Source organism: Capricornis sumatraensis, chromosome 18 (genome assembly GCF_032405125.1).
Source record: "Capricornis sumatraensis isolate serow.1 chromosome 18, serow.2, whole genome shotgun sequence".
Taxonomy (NCBI): Eukaryota; Metazoa; Chordata; class Mammalia; order Artiodactyla; family Bovidae; genus Capricornis; species Capricornis sumatraensis.
In genome coordinates, this window is record NC_091086.1 from 35,756,074 (window position 1) to 35,782,778 (window position 26,705).

Sequence of the window (26,705 nt, forward strand, 5' to 3'; positions counted from 1 at the left end):
CAACTGCTGGATCATATAGTAAAAGTATGTTTGGTTTTGTAAGAAAAGGTCAAATTGTCTTCTGAAGTGGCTATACCATTTTGAATTCCCACCAGCAATGTATGATGTTTTTTGCTTCACATCCTTACCAGCATTTGGCATTATCAGTATTCTGGATTTGCCATTTTAATAGATGTGTACCTGATGGTGTGATACTCATCTAGAGCCAGACATTCTGGAGTGCAAAGTCAAGTGGGCCTTAGGAAGTATCACTATGAACAAAGCTAGTGGAAGTGATGGAATTCCAGGTGAGCTATTTCAAATCCTAAAAGATGATGTTGTGAAAGTGCTGCACTCAACATGTCAGCAAATCTAGAAAACTCAGCAGTGGCCACAGGATTGAAAAAGGTCAGTTTTCATCCCAATCCCAAAAAGAGGCAATGCCAAAGAATGCTCAAACTACCATACAGTTGCACTCACATGCTCGCAAAGTAATGCTCAAAATTCTCCAAGCCAGGCTTCAACAGAACATGAACTGAGAACTTCCAGATGTTCAAACTGGATTTAGAAAAGATTTGAACAAGAGATCAAATTGCCAAAGAATGAAGTCAGGAGAAGAAGGGGATTACAGAAGATGAGATAGTTGGATGGCATCATTGACTTAATGGACATGAGTTTGAGCAAGCTCTGGGAGTTGATGCTGGACAGGGAAGCCTGGCACGTTGTAGTCCATGGGGTAGCAAAGAGTCGGACATGACTGAGAGACTGAACTGAACTGAAGCGGTATCTCATTTTTGTTTTAATTTGCATTTTCCTGTTGCCATATGATGAGGAACATCTTTTCACATGGAATTCTTTTTCATAACACAATTTTAGGTGTTGTTAAGTAGACTTTTTATAGTTTTCAGCTCTAAATAATTTGAATATTATATTTATAATGTTTGTGGACTGGAGTTCCATGTAAACTATAGTACTGTGTAAGTAGACATTAAATTCATTTTTAACATGTAAGCAGATCACTGGTTGAGCTAAAATAAAAACAGATAATTTGCAGTTATTGTACTGAATTTGCAGCAACATGGTCTCTCTCATGTGACTATGATTGGTACGTAAGACTGAGTTCCTGCCGTAGAAGAAACAGCACAGATGCTGACTGATGACCTTTGGAAGTGGCTTTGAATTTGAAAGTTTATTTCTACCAAGATTTCTACATGTCTTTAGGAATGGATAAAGGCAGAAGTGCAGTGAACAGACTAGAGAGTAAATTTCTTACATTGTCAGTGTCCTCAGCTTATTATTAGTGGTGTTATTTCTACTATTTCTAAATGACTTCAGATTATAAGAAGCATAATTGGGTTTAGCTACCTGGCAGTTATGGGCTTCCCTGGTGGCTCAGAGGTTAAAGCGTCTGCCTGGAATGTGGGAGAGCCGGGTTCAATCCCTGGGTCAGGAAGATCCCCTGGAGAAGGAAATGGCAACCCACTCCAGTCCTCTTGCCTGGAGAATCCCATGGAAGGAGGAGCCTGGTACGCTACAGTCCATGGGGTCGCAAAGAGTTGGACATGGCTGAGCAACTTCACTTCACTTCACCTGGCACTTTGGCCACCTGATGCGAAGAACTGACTCATTTGAAAAGACCCTGATGCTGGGAAAGATTGAAGGTGGGAGGAGAAGGGGACGACACAGGATGAAATGATTAGATGGCATCACCAACTCAATGAATATGAGTTTGAGGAAACTCTGGGAGCTGGTGATGGACAGGGAGGCCTGGCTTGCTGCAGTCCATGGGGTCACAAAGAGTTGGACACAACTGAGCGACTGAACTGAATTGAACTTTGTACTAAAAGACTGTTCATTCTAGGAAACCTGAACACCATAGTATCTGGGACCGAAGAGAGGAGTATAATAAGCTCTCATGACCTAGAATGTGAGCTGGAATTAGCAGAGGGACATTAGTTGTGGTGTGACCTACTTCATTGACATAGAGAAGCCAAAGCATCACTTCAGTGAGGACATGCAGCTAATCTTACATTATCTAGGCTATTTAAAGAAAACAGAGCTACACATAATCCAGTCAGGGTGAAGAATGTCCACAAAGCCATCTTCCTATTTTATCCAAAATTCTTTGTTAGGGCACATTGTGGAGACATTTTGATGAGTTCTAGTACATGAAAATGGTAAGGAGTGAAACTTGTACTCTTTGAAAAGCAAGTCCAGGATGTTCATTTAGCTAACTGAACCATTATGAGCTGGAACATGCTTTATAATCTGGTTTAAAAAGCAATATGCCCTTTGTCATAAGCAGGGGATAAAAAGTAACACAAATGGTTATCATTTCACACCCATCATATTGAAAATCATACAACAAACTGTAATTTTTCAGTATTTAAAATGTTACTAGAGATATGGAAAAATAAGGATCCTTGCAAATCGCTTATGGCGCTGTATTTGGTACAACAAGACTGAAGAATAACTTTCAGTATGTGCTAAAATTGCTGCATATCCTACACCTTGTTATTTTTAATGTGAGGTGTAGACCCTCATAGAAATAGTTTTCAAACTTTTATGGCCTCAGGATACCTTTAAACTATAAAACATTATTTGAAGATCTCTAAGAATTATGCTTTTGTAGAATATATGTATATATATATACATACATACATTCATAGAGAATGTATACTCTATTCCTATATAAATTTAAAAGTTTAATTCTCAAAATTGGGAAAAGTTTATTCATCAGTATATTTTTAAATAGCATAATAAATTCATTACATATAAAAATAGCATTTAATGAAAAATTATTTTTAAAACAGAGAAATTAGTGGAAAGAGTGGCATTGCTTGTGTCTCTTTATCTGGCTTAATAGAACACAGATTCATATTATGCCTATGTTCATGCTGATTCAGTATGTTCTTTGGTTGAATAGGAAGGAATACTTGAATAACCTTTTTATGTAATTATGGATATTCTTTATGCTATACCAGAACTTAATAAATATTACTTTTAAAATGTTTACTTGCAATGCGGATTCTGTAGCCATGTCAATAAACAGTTTGTACTCTTACACTAAGATATATTAATCTCTCTTATACTTTGAACAGGTCTCATAACCGTACAAAATTTTATTATACTACCCACTGGATATTTGGGAAATAATGATTCAGTGAATTCACTTATGAGAATGAAAAAGGCAAAGGATTCTTTAGCAGTATTGTAAAAATACATTTGACCTCACATGTACTCCCAGGGCCTTCAGACTAAACTTTGAGAACTAAAGATTCAGAATAACTCTTGAAGATATGCATAAGAGATAATAATTTTGTGGTTGATTTCAGTTTAAAACATATTGGGGAAAATAAGAGGCATAAGTGAAAAATAAATTAATGGTACGGTTAAATGGAATGAACTAGAGATAAATCTATCCTCATAAAGAAATTTCAAATATGTAATGTTCAGTGGAAAAATTATTTGGTACAAAATAACGAATGTAAAATTAAAGAACACATAAGAAAATGTTGCATACTTGGAATGGATATGTAATCACAGAGTAATATATAAGAACATAGTTGAAAAAAGTACCAACACCAGATTAGGTGAGAACTGAGCCTGGTGCGCTGCAGTCCATGGGGTCGCTAAGAGTCCGACACGACTGAGCGACTTGTCTTTCACTTTTCACTTTCATGCGTTGGAGAAGGAAATGGCAACCCACTCCAGTGTTCTTGCCTGGAGAATCCCAGGGATGGGGGAGCCTGGTGGGCTGCCGTCTCTGGGGTCGCACAGAGTCGGACACGACTGAAGCGACTTAGCAGCAGCAGCAGCAGCAGAGCTCCTTAAAAACCTCAGAGAAGCTATCAGGTCAGAATCAACAGATACAAATAACAGAAAATGTCTAATGTGTTCCTCTAAAGAAATGAATTAAAAGTTTGCATTTAGAGCAGAAGATCTGTCTCTGCCTCTACTTTTCTGTAGCTATTGAGCTGAAACGTGTTGTATAATCTGTAATAAAACCTTGACGTTAAGTTCTAAACAAATGAAAACATTTATCTTAATATTCCAAGTGTGATTTGGAGCTCTAGGAAAAGCCTATCAGTGTCTAAATTAATTCTAAATAATGGTGAGAGTTTGGGGTGATAGGAGGAAATAGAGAAACAGTTTCTGACTGACTATGGAGTCGGCCCCTAAAATAAATCCAAAAAGATTTTTCTCTGAAGTGAAAGTTTTTGGTAGCCTGTAAGCCCAGAATTCAACCCTAACCTTTCTTTTGAGATAGGACAATACATCTAAGTATCAGTTCAGTCAGTTCAGTTCAGTTCAGTAGCTCAGTTGTGTCCAGCATTTTGTGACCGCATGGACTGCAGCACCCTAGGCCTCCCTATCCATCACCAACTAGAGGAGTTTATTCAAATTCATGTCCACTGAGTCAGTGATACCATCCAACCATCTCACTGTCTGTCGTTCCCTTCTGCTCCCACCTTCAATCTTTCCCAGCATCAGGGTCTTTTCTGATCTAAGTATCAGAACTTCTTAATCAGGAAAAGCAAATGAAAACCCATTCCAATATTCTTGCCTGGGAAACCCCACAGACAGAGAAGCCTGATGGGATACAGTCCATGTGGTTGCAAGAGTCAGACATAAGTTAGCGATTAAACCACCACCACCAAATAAACTCCAGATATACCAATAGTTAATTTAAGACCTCATCTTCAAACATAAACAGGCAAATGCGAATCAATAATGCTTTTAGGAAATTAAACACCTTTGGAAAGAACACCAAATTAACAAAACAGTGACTACACCAAGGAAAAGAATTAATAAAAAGGATAAAATTTATATCTAATCAACATTGAGACATTTGAGAAAGTATATCAAAATAATAACTTTAAAAAATAAGCCAGTAGTTTTTTTAGAGTAAATATGTAATTACTATAATTACATGGACCTCAGTGGATGAATTAATTAAATACAAAAAGTGTGGACAGGAAGATGGAGCCAATAAATATACTTATTTGTATGTTGTATGTCTTTTTAAACTAGAATGTTTACTCCATGAATTCAGAGATTTTATTTGCTTGGTTATTTACAATATCCCCAGTTCCTTGAAAAATGACTAGTATGAAGTAGGCACCCAAAATTTTGTTGAGTAAAAGGATGATTTGTGAAAAATGGCACCCCATTCCAGTGCTCTTGCCTGGAAAATCCCATGGATGGAGGAGCCTGGTAGGCTGCAGTCCATGGGATCGCAAAGAGTCAGACAAGACTTCACTTTCACTTTTCACTTTCATGCATTGGAGAAGGAAATGGCAACTCACTCAAGTGTTCTTGCCTGGAGAATCCCAGGGACTGGGGAGCCTGGTGAGCTGCCGTCTATGGGGTCGCACAGAGTCGGACACAACTGAAGCGACTCAGCAGCAGCAGCAGCATTGTGAGCCTATTTATACTTGTTCAGTTGCTAAGTCATGTCTGACTCTGTGATCCCATGGACTGCAGCATGCCAGGCTTCCCTGTCCTTCACTATCTCCCAGGGTTTGCTCAAACTCATGTCCATTGAGTTGATGATGCCATCCAACTGTCTCATCCTCTATCATCCCCTTCTCCAGCCCTCAATATTTTCCAGCATGAGAGTCTTTTCTAATAAGTCGGCTCTTCAAATCAGGTAGCCAGTGTATTGGAGCTTTAGGTTCAGCATCAGTCCTTCCAATGTATACTCAGTGTTGCTTTAATTCAGAATTGATTGGTTTGATCTCCTTGCTGTCCAAAGGACTCTCAGGAATCTTCTCCAGCAACACGCTTCGAAAGCATCAATTCTTTGGCTTATTTATATATTGCTTACTTAATCTTTTGAAATAGAATGGAATCTTCTATTATAAAATAGCATCTAAAATATTTGCTTAGTTTTCATGGGATATATAAACTTCTGCTTGAAATCCCAAACATTTATTTGTAAATACATAAAGAGTGTTTTCCTTTTCCACTATTTGCAGCATCACCATTTTCAACACATGCAGTATTCTTTGGAGAGGGAAGTTTTAAAGGAACAAGAAGGTATAGTATTCTCAACCTGTCTTGCATATACAAAAGCAGCTCTTGAGAATTATGATGCTTTAAAAAAAATGGCACTGGTGGCTGAAAATCATTAAGTGTGCAAATTGTTATACTTATCTGGCTCTTTTCTAATTATTACACCATCTCAACTGGAATATGTTTATTTATCTCTTTCATTATTTTTAATTTCCAAATATTCACTCTTACCTCATCTGTGGTTACAGAATGTAGTTGTTTATTTTAAGTTGATGTCACAAAAGAACAAATTATCTTTATTGCTTTTTGAAAAGTGCATTAAGAACAAATCATGATGGAGCTTATGGAAAATGAAATAACTTACAGAGAAAAATAGTCAATTATTTTGAATTACAAAATAACATCCTTAAAAGCATGTGGGCATGCTAATCAATAAATTAGCAGATTTAAAATAAAAACTTAACCATTACAAATGAAATATCATAATTCCAAACATCTTGATTCTTAATTTCCAAAGATTCAGTTGGTTGGATTAATGTAAAGATAATCCAATTTCTTAATTTGTAGATTTTTAATGCATTAAAAGATCATTGTCAATTACTTTTTGCACATTTTCCTTTAGTTTCTGTGCACCTACAAAAAATATTGAAATTTTCTGAGAGCCTGTGAATGTGAGAAGACTAACTAAAATTATAACTGTTTTTATTACCTTATATTGGATAAACCACAGTTTGTAAATTTGAATGAAATAATTCAAAATAAAAGTATGATCTATTGGCGGGTTCCCCATGCCACAATCTGTAAATACATATGTCATATACAAATTAATACAGAGAACAATATATCCTATCTTAAGTATAAACTCGATAGTCTCCTAAATTCCTGTAACTTTATTTTTCTCTTCTATAGCTACAAGGCTTTCCTGTCATTCTTCGAACCTTGTATTCATACTGCTGTATCTGATTCAGCTCCGCTTTGCCGTTGAACAGTTCAATTTGCCCTCTTCCCACTGGCTTATCTTCACCTCCCTTTTACCTCCTCAACTTGTTCTTGTTTGACTTAGTTGTTAGCCACTGAGTCTCAGTTAACTTATGTCTTGGTCCTCTGTTCTTGTCTCCAGAGGAATGGAATCAGGTAATTCCTATTTCTCATTATGTCTGTCATACTAAGAAATTAAAAATAAAAATAAAAAATCCAATTAAATTAAGACAATGTAGTATTATCTCATTTAGAGTAAATATTTTCATATCATCTTGGTAAATACATTTATCTAGCAACTCACTCCAGTATTCTTGCCTGGAGAATCCCATGGACGGAGGAGCCTGGTAGACTAGAGTCCACGGGGTTGCAAACAGTCGGACACGACTGAGCGACTTCACCATTCACCTGTATCAATTACCAAATTTTTTCTTCTAAATAGATGATCAAAGCTATAGTTGACTTGGTTGTCATTGTTATGAATACAGCAAAGCAATGAGTTTGCATTTTGCTCAATGCCAGTAAAAGCGTATTTGCATTAATATGTTTTTAAATTTGACTCATAGTGTTTATGAGAAATTCATTTATTTTTCCCCAGTAAACTCATAATGCAATTTTATTTCAGCCATTTTAAATAAAATAGAAAAAAGATTTAAGACACTGTAAGATATAATATGCTGAGTGGTTAATGACATTCACTTAACATTTCCTAAAGTAAATTATGTTGAGATTGAATTCAATGATTCAGGAAGCCTTATTAGAGCTTATTCAGGAAGTCTTATTTGCGTACATTTGAATGTACCCAAAATGATACATTACATCCTATTTGCACTAGAATATTAATTCTATAATTCTCTTATGAAATCTAACCTATGAGCAGATGCATAATAGAGAATACAGAGGAAATGCTTTTAAAAAAAATTACACTAAAACTCTCTTTGAATTATTTTGTGAGGTTTTATATATTGTGAATTATAAAATTTGTTTCAATTTGAATGAAAAAACTAAATGAAAAAATAATTTTTATATAGTAATTTTCCATTTAGGAAGAGTAAAATGCATCTTTAAAAAAATATAACTAAGAGCAAAATTCTTACATTGTCTTACACTGTCAAAAAACAGTATTTAGGGTTTTAATTCAGCAGTGCAAATATATCAGTCAATTACTCCCATTACTTCTCTTTACTAATATAATACAGTTTTTAAAGATGAAATTTGGTTCTTCATTCTTTAGCCCAAAATATACACTGATAGATGGAGTGAGGGGAGATATTTGGGAGACACTAAAAGTACCCAAGAGAAATCCATTAACAGAAATAGAAAATAACAGCACACAGAAAATAACAGTTTTGATCTCTTTATTCTGAGGTCAATTTTCATGCATTTTTGTGTGAGAAATATGAATAAAATAAACTTTATACTATTTGCTCTTTAATAAGGCTTTAAGGATGAAAGAAAGAGTCTGGGCTTCCTAAAGGACCTCAGAGAATACTAAGAAATATTTTGCCTTGAGAAAATGTCTAATCATGATCTCAGAAAACTGATTCAAGTGTACTTTAATTGTGATTGAGATTCAGAGAATTTTGGCAAAATGACTACCCATTTTCCAATACCCATTCTCATTCATCTCTGACAGATATGATAGTGAATTATATAACTGATTTTATCATGTCAATTTATCTTTGGTATCAAACCTGATAAAGGAAAAATAAAACATTTAAAAATTATATACCAATTTTATGATGAATATAGATGCAATATTTAAACATCACTGTGTGGGCACAAGGACTCAGTGGGCTATCACACTTGGAGTAAGGGATTCTACCCACCGGGGTGTAAAGCTTTTAGGTTGTGTAGTCCAGAGAGCACTGGCTCCTCCCCTAGTATGATCATAGACAAGGCTGAGGTCCATATCTATTGATATAGTTGTAGAACCTTCAGTTCAATTCAGTTCAGTCGCTCAGTCGTGTCCGACTCTTTGCGACCCCATGAATCACAGCACACCAGGCCTCCTTGTCCATCACCAACTCCCGGAGTTCACTCAGACTCACATCCATAGAGTCAGCGATGCCATCCAGCCATCTCATCCTCGGTCGTCCCCTTCTCCTCCTGCCCCCAATCCTTCCCAGCATCAGTCTTTTCCAATGAGTCAACTCTTTGCACCTTAGACTACCTCTAATGATCCTTGAGATTCATGATTGAGGGAGCACTTGAATTGATGGCACTTGGTCGTAGCCCATTTATTGCCTGTTTCCTTAGAGTTTTTACAGGAGGCCATCTCCCTTTCATGAAGGCCAGTGATCAAGTGACTGGACTTGAAGAAGTTAATCCTGAGCTCCAAAACCCAGTAAAATTTTTCAGTTGTGTCAAATGCAGCACATCAAGTTAAAAGAGAAATGAAGATTGATAGTTTCATAAACATGCATTCATTTGCCGCCCTCTTGTTCATTCACTCAATAATGTCTGATTCTTTGTGACACCATGGACTGAGCACACCAGGCTTCCCTGTCCTTCACTGTATTCTGGAGCTTGCTCCAACTCATGTCCATTGAGTCGGTGATGCCATCCAACCATCTCATCCTCTGTTGTCCCCTTCTCTTGCCCTTGATCTTTCTCAGCATCAGGGGTCTTTTCCAATGAGTCGGCTCTTTGCATTAGGTGGCCAAAGTATTGGAGCTTCAGCTTCAGCATCAGTCCTTCCAAATGATATTCAGGGTTGATTTCCTTCAGGATTGATTGGTTTGATCTCCTTGCAGTCAAAGGGGCTCTCAAGAGTCTTCTCCAACACCATAGTGTGAAAGGATCTATTCTTTGGTGCTCAGCCCTCTTTATGGAGCAATGAAGTCAAAGCTGGATTAAAGCAAGTTTGAGAGGGATGGGGGTATAAGTGGAGGAAACTAGCAGAGAAAGTATTTATAATAATTTTCTTTTTTAAACAGAAAAGAGAAATGCATGATAGCACATGTGAAATCTAGAGGACTTTTTCTTTATTCTTTCTTTGTTTTTTTCTTTCCTTCCTCTCTCCCTCCCTTTCTCCAATCTTTCCTTCCTTCCTGAATTCCTTGTACAGGTCAGCACATTTGTTTGTGATGGGAAGGATATATTAAAATGAAAAGTGAGGAACTGATGATTCAGGAGACAGAGTGGACAATTACTGAGTAATTGTCTTTGAGTGATGGCAGAGATGGGATCCAGTGCACCAGTAGAAGCATTGGTTTTAGATAGGAACCCTGACAGCTTTTCAATAATGACTCTAGTAAAGACAGAATGATTTGCAGAAAGATAGGTAGCTTGATAGTTACGGTCATGGCATCCTGTGAAAATTCTCTCCTATTGCTTCTGTTTTCTCCATAAAATAAGAAGCAAAGTTTCCATCTGCGAATGAGCAGAAAGATGAGTAATTGGAATGTGGAAACTGTAAAAAAGGTAGTAATCAAATAAACTTTACTTCTAGAGAGCAATTTTTGGTCCCTATTTTTTCACATTCAGTGATTTTAGAACTATATATATATATATGTTATATATATATAATTTTTCTGGTTTCAAATGGTTCTCTTGGATTAGAAGTTGAACTTTCATTTTGCATTCATAAACAGTGTGGCTTATATTATTTTGGATCAATGGTTAGCTTTGGTTATAATTTCTGACAGCAGTCACTCTTTAATATGTAAATCAAGTCCTTCAGTAACTATTATGTAGGGCCAAATAAACTGAGTTGACATACCTTGGGGTACAAAATACTATGAGTAAAAAAGATAAAAAAATTCATCTAATTGAGGAGGCTATGGAAAGATATCTTAGAAGAAATGGCATATCAAGGTTGATATATCATTGTCATTGTGCTTAGTCGTTCAGTCATGTCTGACTCTTTGCAACCCCATGGACTGTAGCCTGCCAGGGTCCTCTGTCCATGGGGATTCTCCAGGCAGGAGTACTGGAGTGGGTTCCCATGCTGTCCTCCAGGGGATCTTCCCAACCCAGGGACTGAACCCAGGTCTTCTTACATTGCAGGCAGATTCTTTACTATCTGAGCCACCAGAGAAGCCAAAGAATCCTGGAGTGGATAGTCTATCCCTTCTCCAGGGGAACTTCATGAACCAGGAATCTAACTGCCATCTTCTGCATTGCAGGCAGGTTCTTTACCAGCTGAGCTACCATTGATTTAAAAAAAAAAAAAAAAGGTACCATATATGAGAGAAAAAGAAGCCCCAACACAGAATCTAAGAAAATGTTTATAATTAGAAAATCATAAGAGGAAAATAAGAAAGAATGACTAGAAAGAGAAGAAATCAAAGATGAGAGGAGAACTAGACATTTCATTACTCTAATGCTGGTTATTCTGCTACGCACTAGAAACTTAAGAGCCAGTCCACACCTCTAAGGGTTTCACATTCCAAAGGGGAGACTTAATCAGGGACTTCTTCCATAGCTGGACAATTTTCTGGCAAGAGAATCCTGAACACTTTTTAAAGGAGACAGTAAAGAGCCAGAGAATAAGAAAATTGTAATGTGTTGAAATGTGAGCTGTTTAGTCCAGATACTTAGATAAGTAAAATCTGGCTATTTTGTTTAATTCTTTTTAGGTGGATATGACCTTTAGTTCACTGCTTTGAATATCTACCCTTTGTTCCTGCTTACTCCATGTTCTCAGGACACAGAAATTCCTTAGTTTCAAAGCTGTGAAAGATCTATGTGGGCTGTTGGGCTGATTGTACTAGCTTAAGCAACCTTCAAAATTTTGTCATTCAGTGGTGCATGAAGCAGTTCAAAATGGAATTCTCTTAAGGCAAACTGGGAACTATTGGTGAGTTGCATAAATCAACTACTATTGAATTTTATTTGCTTCTGTAATAAAGATCTTTCTTGTTATAAAAGTGTTGCCACATATAACTTGATTTAAAACAAAACTCCATTAGCTGAATGTCTACATTTAATTGACACAATAATTCAAATTAAAATCTTATTGCCGAATGAACTTTCTCCCATAAAGCACTGCAAATTATTTTCTTCCTCTGTATAGTAACTGTTGAAGTGTAGAGAAAGCTTAGATATGTCATCAAAAACACATTACAGGCATTTAATACACATTAGCTAAGATTTTATGATAAGGATTTTTCTTTCCTTGCTATGTGAGGTCCTGCAATATTTTTAGCTTCTCTGATTTTCATTTGGCAATCCTTGTAGTGGCAAAGTTTATCTACTGCTTGGACCAGTCCTCTTTGTTGCTTTTAGGAGTGTCTATTCTTAGGTACCAATGACAGGGTTGCAGGCATCTGACCTATGGTATGATTGGACTCTCACTGTAGGACTCAAACTCAGATCCTAGACTTCAGTCTCCTGGTCCAATGCCTCACCTGTTACTTAAAGTCTATATTGTTCCTTACTAACATAATCATGTATGGATGTGAGAGTTGGACTATAAAGAAAGCTGAGTGCAGAAGAACTGATGCTTTTGAACTGTGGTATTGGAGAAGACTCTTGAGAGTCCCTTGAGAAACAGATTTAAGGGACTAGATCTGATAGATAGAGTGCCTGATGAACTATGGATGGAGGTTTGTGACATTGTACAGGAGACAGGGATCAAGACCATCCCCATGGAAAAGAAATGCAAAAAAGCAAAATGGTTGTCTGAGGAAGCCTTACAAATAGCTCAGAATTGATGAGAAGGGAAAAGCAAAAGAGGAAAGGAAAGATATAAGCATCTGAATGCAGAGTTCCAAAGAATAGGAAGGAGAGATAAGAAAGCCTTTCTCAGTGATCAATGCAAAGAAATAGAGGAAAACAATAGACCAGGAAAGACTAGAGATCTCTTCAAGAAAATTAGAGATACCAAGGGAACATTTCATGCAGAGATGGGCTGAATAAAGGACAGAAATGGTATGGACCTAACAGAAGCAGAAGATATTAAGAAGAGATGGCAAGAATACACAGAAGAACTATACAAAAAATCTCTTCACAACCCAGATAACCATGATGATGAGATCACTCACCTAGAGCCAGACATTCTGGAATGTGAAGTCAAGTGGGCCTTAGGAAGCATCACTACGAACAAAGCTAGTGGAGGTGATGGAATTCCAGTTGAGCTATTTTATATACTGAAAGATGATGCTGTGAAAGTGCTGCACTCAATATGCCAGCAAATTTGGAAAACTCAGCAGTGGCCACAGGACTGGAAAAAGTCAGTTTTCATTCCTATCCCAAAGAGAGGCAATGCCAAAGAATGCTCAAACTACCGCACAATTGCACTCATCTCACACACTAGTAAAGTAATACTCAAAATTCTCCAAGCCAGACTTCAGCAATATGTGAACTGTGAACTTCCAGATGTTCAAGCTGGTTTTAGAAAAGGCAGAGGAACCAGAGATCAAATTGCCAACATTTGCCGGATCATCAAAAAAGCAAGAGAGTTCCAGAAAAACATCTATTTCTGCTTTATTGACTATGCCAAAGCCTTTGACGGTGTGAACCACAATAAACCGTGGAAATTCTTCAAGAGATGGTCATACCAGACCACCTTACCTGCCTCTTGAGAAACCTATATACAGGTCAGGAATCAACAGTTCGACCTGGACATGGAACAACAGACTGGTTCCAAATAGGAAAAGGAGTACATGAAAGCTGTATATTGTCACCCTGCTTCTTTAAATTATATGCAGAGCTCATCATGAAAAATGCTGGGCTGGAGGAAGCACAAGCTGGAATCAAGATTCCTGGGAGAAATATCAATAACCTCAAATATGCAGATGACACCACCCTTATGGCAGAAAGTGAAGAAGAACTAAAGAGCCTCTGGATGAAGGTGAAAGAGGAGAGTGAGACAGTTGGCTTAAAGCTCAACATTCAGAAAACTAAGATCACGGCATCTGGACCCATCACTTCATGACAAATAGATGGGGAAACAGTGAAAATAGTGGCTGACTTTATTTTGGGGGGCTCCAAAATCACTGCAGATGGTGATTGAAGCCATATAATTAAAAGATACTCCTTGAAAGGAATATTATGACCAATCTAGGTAGCATATTAAAAAGCAGAGACATTACTTTGTGAACAAAGGTCCATCTAGTCAAGGCTATAGTTTTTCCAGTAGTCATGTATGGATGTGAGAGTTGGACTATGAAGAAAGCTGAGTGCAGAAGAATTGATACTTTTGAACTGTGGTGTTTGAGAAGACTCTTGAGAGTCCCTTGGACTGCAAGGAGATCCAACCAGTCCATCCTAAAGAAAATCAGTCCTGAATATTCTTTGGAAGGACTGATGTTGAAGCTGAAAACCCGATGTTTTGGCCACCTGATGTGAGGAGCTAACTCATTTGAAAAGACCCTGATTTGGGGAAAGATTGAAGGCAGGACGAGAAGGGGATGACAGAGGATGTGACAGATGGCATCACCGACTCAATGGACATGAGTTTGGGTAAACTCTGGGAGTTGGTAATGGAAAGGGAGGCCTGGTGTGCTGCAGTCCATGGGGTCGCAAAGAGTCAGGCACAACTGAGTGACTGAACTGAACTGAACTGAACATAATCTGTGTGTTTGCTTGATTATTGAGGCATATTAATTAATATCACATCTATCTTAGTAGTTAAGCAACTCTGAACTTCCTAACACATGTCTTCTAAAATATCTTCCTTCTTTTATCAACATCAGCATGGCAATTTAGTTCTGTCACTTTCTTCTAACATGATTTGGCAACAGAGTCATGAGACCTTGTTGTGATCCTACTTAATTTAAGGATGCAGGAGAAGAAGAAAGACATCCTTCTTATGGTTTCCTAAGCTACCATACATACCCTTGCATACCACTCTGAAACTAAATGCTGGACTCCTAGATTTCAAGCTCTTTCCTGAAACAGCTCTTTTCATTTATACACAGAGGCAACATTTACAAAGGGCCACAGTGGGCAGAACAAGAAGGATTTTCATTGTGTGTAAACCAGCCTTCTCCTGCTGCTTTTTCTGCTGTGACCTTAGATTAGGTCACTGCAATTATCAGAAATATTTCGTATTCCATTTTATGATATGGTAGTCTGGCATTTCATTTTATTCCTGTCCTCGTAGCACACTTCTTGGTTTCCTTTGCAAATTTTTTAATATCTGTTAAAATTTAGCAAAAATAGCAAAAGAAAAAGGAGAAAATATTGAAACTATCCGTTGGCATGCAGTGCTGTGGAAACTCAGTATTTGGAACTTCAACTTCATTGGGAAGTAGAGTAAGAATTTGTGAGTTTTTTAAAAACACTAAATCAATAAGTAAAAATGTCCAGGTCATAGAATAATTTAATGTTTGACAATGCAATCATGACAGCAGAATAAATAATATTCTTAAAAGAAAGAAATGTATATGAAACCTGTCACAAGTTTCAGGAATCCAATTTCATCATCTGCTATTTGCGGACTTGATATAACATAGAAAAGAAAAATTAAGACTTGAAAAGGTGAATTTAATAATGTTACAATGCATACTTGAAGCATTAGAACAAAGCAATAGATGCTTCCAGCCTAGCTTTAACTAAAATGTTTATACAAACCCTCAACCCCTTACCTCATGGGAGCATTTCACTTTCTTCTCCTCTTCTCATACCAGAGTATCATAATAGATAAGGGCAGAGACTGTGAGCTCATACTGTTGGATTTAAATCCCATCTCCCCTACCTATTTGTAATGAGACCTTGGGCAAATTAAACTCAGCTTGCCAATCTATAAAATAGGAATAATAAATTTATCCATGTCAGTAAGTTTTAACAAAATATTTCAGGAGTACAAATTATAACTGAGGAGCTCATGTGAAGAGTTGACTCATTGGAAAAGACTCTGATGCTGGGAGGGATTGGGGGCAGGAGGAGAAGGGGGCAACCCAGGATAAGATGGCTGGATGGCATCATGGACTCGATGGGCGTGAGTCTGAGTGAACTCTGGGAGTTGGTGATGGACAGGGAGGCCTGGCGTGCTGTGATTCATGGGGTCGCAAAGAGTTGGACACGACTGAGCAACTGCACTGAACTGAACTGAGACTGGCTTTGTATGTAAGGAATGCTGCCTAATAATGGTTCCTAATAGTTCCTGCTGCCAAGCTACATAGGGAAACAATATGCTTCTGACACTAGACTTTTGCTGCTTAACTCAGAACCCATAGCTCCCTCTATGTGGAGCAGTTGTGGGTTCAGAGTCTCAACCTCTCTCTCTGAATCAATGCAGTAAATCAGATGATAAAAAATGAAGTTCTTCAGAGTAATGCAATCCACAAATATATTTAATTCCTCATAAGTCATGATTCATCTTAAAGCTTAATGTGACACCTGCTAGCAGAGAAATTTAATCAATTTATCATTGTTTGAAATGTGTTTATCTTTTGAAATAAAGGGCAGAGTTCATTTTATAAAATATTGAGAAAATTAGATTAAGTAACAGGCTTAAGAGCATATGAAGTCAACAGTTGGAACAAGACTGAGGACTCCAGATTCATGGCCCTTTTATTTACCTCTCAAATAATATTTTGCCTTATGTCATTAACTACACACAGCTTCTTTGTGGTTTTGTTTTCTGTATAGAAATGTAACCCAAAGTTTGATTATCTGATTAATCTGTAGATAAAGTTATAGAGATATATATTTAAGTAAATGGGTTATATTGACTTAAAGAGAATGAATCACTCTAATTTCACCAGATGTTCGATAGCTTTTTATAAGGATTGTCAAAGATACAGCATTTGGTATCTATTTGATCAATATACTTTCCCATATATTCCTTTTTGTCTAAGAACTTACATTTTTATTAAATTTGTATGTGGCCTTGGGTGAATGCATTTAATCGATCCTAAAATAAAACAATCTAGGTTTTCCAAGAGTTATTTGATGAGAATAAAATAAACATATTCAGAATTTACTCTATTTTTAAAACTAATGATGTTAATATTGGCATTATTACGATACCCTCTCATTGTCAATTGTATACAGTTTTCTGGGCACTATACGTCTTAGGTTGGTGGTGGCCTTGGAATGAGGGTCCTTCTGCTAGTGATTTATTGACAAAGGGCTCCTAAGTGAATCCACTAAGGGGTTGGGGTAAGAAGAGGGGAAAGTGGAAGGAAGGCAACGTGGATAGATTGAGGCAAAGCTCTATGGAGGACAGGGCTTCCCATGTGTCACTTATGGTAAAGAACACACCTGCCAATGCAGATGTGGGTGCAGTCCCTGGGTTGGAAAGATTCCCCTGGAGGAGGAAATGGCAACCCACTCCGGTGTTCTTGCCTAGATAATCCCATGGACAGAGGATCTTGGTGGGCTACAGTCTATGGGGCTGCAAAGAGTCAGACAGGACTGAAGCAACTTCTACTTCAGGAGAGGCCAGCATCTCCTTATCCTACAGGAGAAGTTTGGAAAGTTATGTATCTTGATATCCTATGTATCCTCAGGTGTATCCTGATTTTTAGATGGGGAGCTGTACCAGTCAGTTGTTGATTAAAGATCTTTGTGAGAAGAATGCAAACTCCCAGGTTTTCCACACTTTCACTCTGAATTAACAGCCCCAGCAGCCTGTGGGCAGTTCTCCACAATTGGGGGAGGAGTGCAAAGGAAGCTTAAACAAGATCCACAGAATTTATCCCTATTCTTTGTATGAACTAAATATTACTATCCAAAATTTAGTTGAAAAAAACTGAAAGGAGTTTGGCAAATTGTTCAAAATGACACAATAATGAAAGGAGCTGAATTTGAATAACTTTCAGTTCTTCACAGTGATAATTCGTCTAAATTCACAACAATAAATTTATTCAAGGCGCTAAAATAAATGTAATTTTTCAAATGCCTTGTAAACTTTCATAAAATGGGTGAGAAAGTGATAATATATGACTTAATACATATTATTCCTGACAAAGCATTTTCAGAAATGGTAAATCCAATTTTTCAACACTTTCATGTAAAATAGTGTGAGATTGCTGCAATTAATTGTGCAGAAATTGTCAAGAGAAGAATTTCAGAAAAACATTAGTTTCAGAATCAGTTTAGGTTATGATCACTTTTTGAAATGATGTGAAGTAATTTACAAAAATACACAAAACACTGGGACCTGGTAACCATCATTAGATGCTGGCTTCCCTGTTGACTCAGACAGTAAAGAATCTGCCTGCAATGTAAGAGACCTGGGTTCGATCCCTGAGTGGGGAAGATCCCATGGAGGAGGGTATGGCAACACACTCCAATATTCTTGGCTGGAGAATCCCATGGGCAGAAGAGCCTGGTGGGCTACAGCCCATGGGGTCGCCAAGAGTCAGATGCGCCTGAAGGGTCTGAGCACTCATGCACACATCTGTCTAAAGGGCAAGAGATTCATTTAAAATAAAAATCTCCTAGTGGGGTGCTTATAATTTACAAGAAGTTTTCAAAAACAATATCTCACTTATTTCCCATAATGTTCCTCTGCTGTATTTATTTTCTATTACTCTTATTTTATACATGAGAAAGGTTAGGATTTAAAAGTTAAGAAAAATTTTCATATCATCTAGTTTAATTAGATTCATGATCAGAGTCCAGGCATTTTAACTTAAGAGTGCAACAGGGCACTCCTGTGGACATTCTGTGGACCAGTACTGCAGAATGTATGCATGACATCCTTCATGTACTTTGTATCAGAAATTGACAAATCATTCACATTAAAGCAGTGTGTGTGTGTTGGGAGGGGTGGTGGGTGGAGGGGGTGGAGAATTATTTACCCTGTTAAATGTCTGAGGAAAACAAATAATTCTCTCTCACAAGAAAAATTCACATATACCTACACTTTTCACATATACCTACACTCTTCACATATAGTTTCAGTTGGTTTTATGACATGTGAGTGTCCATGTTAATAAATTTGGTTTAGAAAACTTGTCAAGTCTGAACATCTTAGAGTAGGATGAGTAGGAAACAAGGGCCTGAGGAGGATTCACCACATGGTCACTTATGAGGAACCTGGAGCTCAGGAAAGATGGAAGGAGATATAGAGAAAGGTCGTAATTTACAAACCTTCAATCTTAGGTTCATCTGAGTTCAGAGATGTCTCTGAATATTGTCATTCAGATCTGGGGAAGAATTGGTCATGATCTTCTACTTTCTTCCAGATAACATCTTGTGATTTCCCCAATAGGTAGAATCTCTGTATTCTACCTATGTGTACCCATGTGCTTGTCCCACCCCTATTCGTCACTAGGGCCGTAGGTATCAGTATTCCAACAAAAAAACCAACAGCATGTTCACATTAAAATAATTCAAAAATTATTTTCTTAAAAACATATTTACAAAGATTTAAGAAAGCTACAGAGAATAATGCAGGACCCTAGGGTTATGAAGAGTATAGTTATTAGCTAACCTTAGGTCTTAGGGAAGAGTGGAGTAGTTACTAGAAATTGAAAGCAAAATTGTTGTGTAAATAGGACTGTCTTAAAAATAGTTAAGACGTTGGTCCAGAAACTGTCAGTCTGAGACAATCACTCAGTACAGGATCTAGGGGAATAAGTACTCTCCCTGTCTTCTAGGCTGTCTGGTTTTGTTCACAGGCTCCTCGTTGTCCAGCCAGATGCAACGGGAAGCATGAGAGAATCTCCTGCCATAATTCATGCAGGTCATTCTTTGAACAGAAAGCAACTTTCTGGATCCAAAGGGGCAAACAGAACACATCTAGCAAAGAAAACAAGAAAGCAAGTATATACACACACACTCACACACACCACTCTGCTGCTATTGCCTCAGTCAAGTCCTATGTATCATCTATTCGAGGTAAAGTTCAAGTTGCTTATTTTTACTAAGTCTTTTCTGATGCCCTGCCCCATGCTGGATCTAAAGGAGGTCCTGAAAAGTCATGCTGTTTTGAGCTAAACCATTACTAGCACACTTGATCTGCCTTCCCCCTTTTTTATTATGTTTGTCTTCAGTTTTATCTTCTTTATTAACTGAGAAGTGTCTTAAATGGAGGGGCTGTGTTTTATACAGTTTTGGCTCTTTCCCAGCATGTCAATAAATGTTTCAATGGTAGATTGAAGGCTCTGAGAATTTAGTTTTGCCTGTCTTAAAGTGGGATATAATTATGAGTACCTTTCCTCTTAAGGCATATATCTTCTCTTTCTTCTTTTTTTTTCTTTAAGCTTGCCAGATTCAGAAGCATTTTATCTGTTGCTTGGATACTAATGTTTTCTTCTATGCTTTGTGAAAAGAGTCTGTAATGACTTTCAGTTTGTTCAACCTTTTAATTTTCTCAGGCATGGAAAACATAGCCAGATGCATTCAAATTTTTATTTACTTACTATACTCCAATAAGATTAACATAATACTTTTTCATATACTAATTTATTTTTTCACTCATTTAATACATACTTTGAGATGCATAAAGAATTATAATTGAATGTAGAAGCCATTTATTGATTATAAAGGGAACAAGACACCAAGTGAGATCAGAAAGGGAGAGTTTACTTCTAGTAAGGGGCAGGAGGAATGGCTTCCTCTGTAGCAGTGCTTAGGAGTGGGCCTACAGAAGCTTTCTGAAGTGGTAACGACTTAACCTGAGTGTCAGTAAAGGTCATCTAGGTGATTTACACCTTTCTGCCCTTGTTGATACCAGCTTTTTACTCTGCTTCTTCTCTCATCATTTTCCTATTTACCATATACATATCAGATCCATAGATTGTTAGATTTAGCAGGAACCCACTTTAACCAATCTGTCATAAAAGTGATACCCAGGGAACAGAATTGATCCAAGAATAAACAGCCAGTTCTATTCTTGTTTTTCAGTCACTAAGTCAGATCCCACCCCATGGACTGCAGCATGCCAGGCTTCCCTGTCCTTCACTATCTCCTAGAGTTTACTCAGACCCATGTCCATTCAGTCAGTGATACCATCCAAACCATCTCATCCTCTGCCACCCCCTTCTCCTCCTGTCCTCAATCTTTCCCAGCATCAGGGTCTTTTCCAACGAGTTGACTCTTCACATCAGGTGGTCAAAGTATGGGAGCTTCAGCTTCAGCATCAGTCCTTCCAGTGAATATGCAGGGTTTATTTCCTTTTGAATTGACTGGTTTGATCTCCTTACTGTCCAAGGGACTCTCAAGAGTCTTCTTTAGCACCACCATTTGAAAGAATCAATTCTTTGGCGCTAAGCCTTCTTTATGGTCCAACTCTCACAACTGCACATGGCTACCGGAAAAACCATAGCTTTGACTATACAGGCCTTTGTAGGCAAAGTGATTTCTCTGCTTTTTAATACACTGTCTAGGTTTGTCATAGCTTCTCTTACAAGGAGCAAGAGTCTTTTAATTTCATGGTTGCAATCACTGTCCACAGTGCTTTTGGAGCCCAAGAAAATAAAGTTTGTCACTATTTACAGTTTTTCCCCATCTATTTGCCATGAAGTGATGGGACCAGATGACATGACCTTCATTTTCTGAATGCTGAGTTTTAAGCCAGTTTTTTCACTCTCCTCCTTTACCTTCATCCAAAGGCTCTTTAGTTCTTTTTCACTTTCTGCCATAAGGGTGGTGTCATCTGCATATCTGAGGTTATTAATATTTCCCCTGTCAATCTTGATCCCAGCTTGTGATTCATTCAGCTCAGCATTTTGCATGATGTACTCTGCATAGAGGTTAAATACATAGGGTGGTGGTATATAGCCTTGATGTACTCCTTTCCCAATTTTAGACCAGTCTGTTGCTCCATGTCCAATTCTAACTGTTGCATCTTGACCTGCATACAGGTTTCTCAAGAGACAGGTCAGGTGGTCTGGTATTCCCATCTTTTGAAAAATTTTCCACAGTTTGTTGTGGTCTACCCAGTCAAAGGTTTTAGCATTGTCAGTGAAGCAGACTACACATTTTTCTGGAATCCTCTTAATTTTTCTATGATCCAATGGATGTTGGCATACTGACCTCTAGTTCCTCTGCCTTTTCCAGATCCAGCTTGTACATCTGGTAGTTCTTGGTTCATGTGCTGTTGAAGCCTAGTTTGAAAGATTTTGAATGTCACCTTGCTATCATGTTAAATGAGCACAATTGTATGATAGTTCTGCATTCTCTGGCATTACCCTTCTTTGGGATTATAATGCAAACTGACCTTTTCCAATACTGTGGCCATTACTGTGTTTTCCAATGTTGCTGGAGTACTGGGGCCAGCAGTTTAACAAGATCACCTTTTAGGATTTGAAATAGCTCAGCTGGATTCCATCACCTCCACTAGCTATGTTCATAGTAATGCTTCCTAAGGCCCACTTGACTTCACTCTCTAGGATGTCTGGCTCTAGGGGAATGATCGTGCCATCATGGTTATCTGTCATTAAGACCTCTATTGTACAGTTCTTCTGTGTATTCTTTCCACCCCTTCTTAATGTCTTCTGCTTCTGTTAGGTCTATATAATTTCTGTCCTTTATTGTGCCCATCTTTGGATGAAATGTTTCCTTGGTATTTCTAATTTTCTTGAAGATATCTCTAGTCTTTCCAATTCTATTGTTTTCTTCTATTGTTTTCCAAGTCTATGTCCCAGCCACTGATGCCAAAGAAGCTGGAGTTGAATGTTTCTATAAAGATCTACAATACTGAAACCAGGTTGATTATATTCTTTGCAGGGAAAGATGGAGAAACCTTTTACAGTCAACAAAGACAAGACCTGGACCTGACTGTGGCTCAAATCATAAGTTCCTTATTGCAAAATTCAGACTTAAATTGAAGAAATAGGGAAAACCACCAGATCATTCAGGTATAACTTAAATCAAATTCCTTATGGTTATTCAGCAGAAGTGACAAATAGATTAAACGGATTACATCTTGATAGAATGCCTGAAGAAAAGGAGGCAGTGACCAAAACCAACCCAAAGAAAAACAAATGGAAGAAAGTACAATGGTTTCCTGAAAAGGCCTTGCAAATAGTTGAGAAACGAAGATAAGCAAAAGGCAAAGCAGAAGGACAAAGATATACCCAACTGAATGCAGAGTTCCAAAGAATAGTGAGCAGAGATCAGAAAACCTTCTTAAGTGAACAATGCAACTCTCTTCTAGTTTTGTTTAAAAACCAGATCTTTTGCCTCCCATGCCAGAGTTCATGTTGCCCACACCCCCACTCCCCCACCAGAGATGTCTAGTCACTCTCAGGAGGCTGAGGAGAAGGGTGCTAAAGGCATCTGAAGTTACAGGGGAATAGAGAGAGTAAATATTTCACAGCTGACATGAATAAATCTACAGTCCTGACTGATTTCTTAATACAGAGTATGATCTGTGAAGATTCTAAAAGCAGTAATCCTGATAAAGCTATAAACCATAATAATAAGAGACTCATTTTTCCACCCTGAAATTACTCTTGAATCTTCTTGTAGATCAGAAACCTGAAATCTATAGACACTACATGAAGAATAAGATTTAGGAATGAATGGACAAGCCAAATATTTTCAAGAGGAAATGAGAAAGAACATATTATAAAAGTGGTGATACAGAGAAATATAAAGTATGTGGCTTGGCATTGCTCTTAGATGGAAGTTCTATACATGGCAGGGCTTTGGCAGGTACTGAAATATTGTCTTATTTCTCAAATTGATTTTGGATAAAAAGCAATGAAATTATTCATACCGTTAAGTCCACACTGTAACTCAATGGGGCAAAAGGTTAATGTTTATAAAAGTGAAAAACGAGGCTATATATAATATAGAGGTATGTACTTTTCATAAAATTTTCCTTCATTTATAGTAGACAGCAGAGTCCTCTTTTTCATTAGCTCACTGGAATAGCTTTTACTAAAAATTGAAGTGGCATCTACCCACATCCCAGTGATCTCTTATACAGATTTATAAGGTGAGGTATAATGTTTGATTCAAGAAGTTCTTCTCTTCTTTAAAAGTTTTGACAGTCCATATATTATTCAGATTTCTTAGTTTTAATTTAATATCTTTTTTCTGTTCCAGCATCCCAACTAGAATATCACATTCCATTCAGTCACTCAGTTGCGTCTGACTCTTTGTGACCCAATGTACTGCAGCACTCCAGGCTTCCCTGTCCATCACCAAATTGCGGAGCTTGCTAAAATCATGTCCATCAAGCTGGTGATGCTATCCAACCATCTCATCCTCTGTCATCCCCTTTTCCTCCTGGCTTCAACCTTTCTCAGCATCAGGGTCTTTTCCAAAAGAGTCAGTTCTTCGCATCAGGTGGCCAAAATGTTGGAGCTTCAGCTTCAGCAGTTGTCATATCACCCTGGGATTCTCTCTTTGCCTTTGTTATTGCTGAGCATAAAATCCTTTTCTGCTGCTTAAATTATTCTCAAATGTTCTTGACTGGAATAAGGAAGATAAACATAGATAAAATGTGTGAAGATCAGGGTGACAAGAACAAAATTACTTATATTTTATATTTGTATTACATCTGCCTCACTAATTCAGTGCCTTGGCTTTCGCTTCCTGGTATTTTTAATATGAATTGAATTTACAAATCAATTTCAGTATAGAGATGCATTACCATCTTGAAACATAAGAGATCACATGTGAGGAGGCTGTGTATATGAGCCAGGAAGTCCCAAATGAGAGTCTTTCTATCTGTGTAATGGGAAAGCAACTTAGCAATGTTCAAGCCTTTCACTGAGTCTGCCAATTACATTTTAGCCTCTAGGTTCATTCAAAAGCATCACAGGAAAACAGGCAGCTCTTGTCAACATAGCTAACAAGACAGAATTAATACAGTGTATATTAACAACACCTAAAAAACATCCTATTTGTGACAAAATGTTCAAAGCAAAGACATGCTAAGGAAACCATAGAATTAAATGAGGGAATAAGAGTTCATTACTTTGGTTACATCTAGAATCAATCTAGTATTGCTTGGAATATAAATAGATATATGTACTATTGTTGTTCAGTCACTAAATTGTGTCCAACTCTTTGTGACTTCCTGAACTGCAGTACACCAGGCTTCTCTGTTCTTATCTCCCAAAGTTTGCTCAAGCTTATGTCCATTGCATTGGTGATGCCATCCAGCCATCTCATCCTCTGTCATCCTCTTCTCCTCCTGCCTTCACTCTTTTCCAGAATCAGGTTTTTTTTTTTTTCCCAATGAATAGGCTCTTTGCCTCAGGTGGTCAATACATACATATATACATGCAAATATTCAGTGACTCATTTTATACTATATGTGAATGATTTTCCAAGGCTCTGACAAAGAAGTGACACACAGATGAATTAAACAAGATCTCTATATGTAGAGGAAATTATAATAGTATGGGTTTTATACACATGGACACAAGCAAAGGACAAGACAAAGCTGTGAAAGGAAATTCTGAGTGCGAACTGAGTATGAAAATGGATGTTCTCAATACTCTAAATTAGGTTCTCTGAATAAAAAGGTCAGTAGTAAATTCTACCCTGGCTCAGAACTGAGATTTGAAAAGCAAATCCAGATGGAACAACCCAAAAGTAGCCTACAAGGAAGGGACATTTTCAAGTCACAGTATACTGCCTGTGAGGAATGAATGTTGTTTCTTTCATAGATATCAGACCAATAGGTATCTACTAAGCATCCCTAATACCTAAAGAGTCTATTAGCTTCATAGTGCAAGTGGTTAAAAAAAAAATCAGCCATTGGTGACGATGTAAGAGAGCAAAGATAGATTTCTTGGTATCTTAGAAATATTTCTCACTTTCAGTAGTAGCTGACCTTGTAATAAAGCCAAATAGCCAGTGAGTGTCTCCTACTCCATGTCGAATATCTGCTTAATTTCTCTGTTATTATAGTTGACAAAGAAAAGACTGACTATGAAGAGCAAGCTATAATAGTAGTATCTTTGTACTGACAGTGAAATAAAAGATTTTAGTATCTTTGAACTCTGAGTTAATATATATATATATATGTTTCCTGAAAACAACAAAATCTGATAAACTCCAAGCAGCAGCACTGGGAAATGTAAAAAAAAACACCATATACCGCAACCCAGGGTACCAGCAGAGTCAGTAAGTGTATAGTACTGAATCCGAGAAGCATCATCTCACTGGAATAAGCACTTCCAGTAACCCCATTGGTTTACTTTCTTTACAGCTCATCGAATCTCTCCAGGAAGAGGAAATGGAATGGAGATGAAAGTTAAAGCATATTTGTATTTAATCAGGATTAATTTTCCTTATATAGTCATGGCAGACATAGCTGCAGCTTTATTTAAAATAGCTTCTTTTGTAAATGCAAAATAATAGAATTGAAGGCACCATTCCATTTTATGTAGATAACCAAAGTTTATCTGTTTTATTCTTAAATTCTCACCAAACATAGATTCTATAGGGAAAAAAAATGCAGGGAAATGAAAACGCTCAGAAATAAATATAAGAGGCCCATGTAGCTCATTCAGAAAAACCTTGAGCTTAGTATGAAATTGAATGTATCACACTAAGATATACCATTGCTGCTGCTGCTGCTGCTAAGTTGCTTCAGTCGTGTTTGACTCTGTGCGACTCCAGAGACGGCAGCCCACCAGGCTCCCCCATCCCAGGGAGTCTCCAGGCAAGATCACTTGAGTGGGTTGCCATTTCCTTCTCCAAAGGTATACCATTAGGTACACTAAATTGTTCCTACAGTTCACTAAATCTTCCTACAAGACACTCTAATGCTATTTTATGAAGCTTGTGTGGCCTTTTAAGTGTCCAGAATGATTTTAGTAACCACTACCAACTACAAATTGTCACTTGCCATCTGGTTCTGTAAGAATGATGTTACTAGCCACTGTGGTCTCTGAGCTTCAACATCCCCTGAAAGG